This window comes from Penaeus monodon, chromosome 34 (genome assembly GCF_015228065.2).
Source record: "Penaeus monodon isolate SGIC_2016 chromosome 34, NSTDA_Pmon_1, whole genome shotgun sequence".
Taxonomy (NCBI): Eukaryota; Metazoa; Arthropoda; class Malacostraca; order Decapoda; family Penaeidae; genus Penaeus; species Penaeus monodon.
This window is the reverse complement of record NC_051419.1, coordinates 33,224,014-33,224,452: the sequence shown is the minus strand read 5'-3', so window position 1 is coordinate 33,224,452 and position 439 is coordinate 33,224,014.

Here is a 439-nt window from a genome sequence, read left to right as displayed (position 1 = left end):
TTTCCATTTAATAGGCACCGTAGAATGTTTTACAAAGCATGGACGTCGTGTGCACTATCGAATGGTAGTCTACACTATTTCTTCTGCATAATTTACTCGAGATCCTATTCACAGTCTGTTTCTATGTCAAGATGCGTAAACCCCTCACCACACAAGGAGAAAGGAGGAATCAGTAATGAGCATCGTAAACAGCTGAAAGAGGGGGTGGGGTGAGGGGTGGGGGGACTTGTTGCCAGTAATTCACGTCAATAAAGATTTTCGTGTCTCAATGTGGCCTAGTTTTCCGAAGCGCTTTGTGAAAAGTAGGGTCGTTTTAGTGAAAAAATATGTAGCTTTCTGGGAGGAGTGGACAGGAGAGATCGATCCCATTCCGCAGAGCATATTTCTCGATTCGAAAAGTGAGACTGTTGTCTGTCCCATCCGACAAATTCCATTCTAC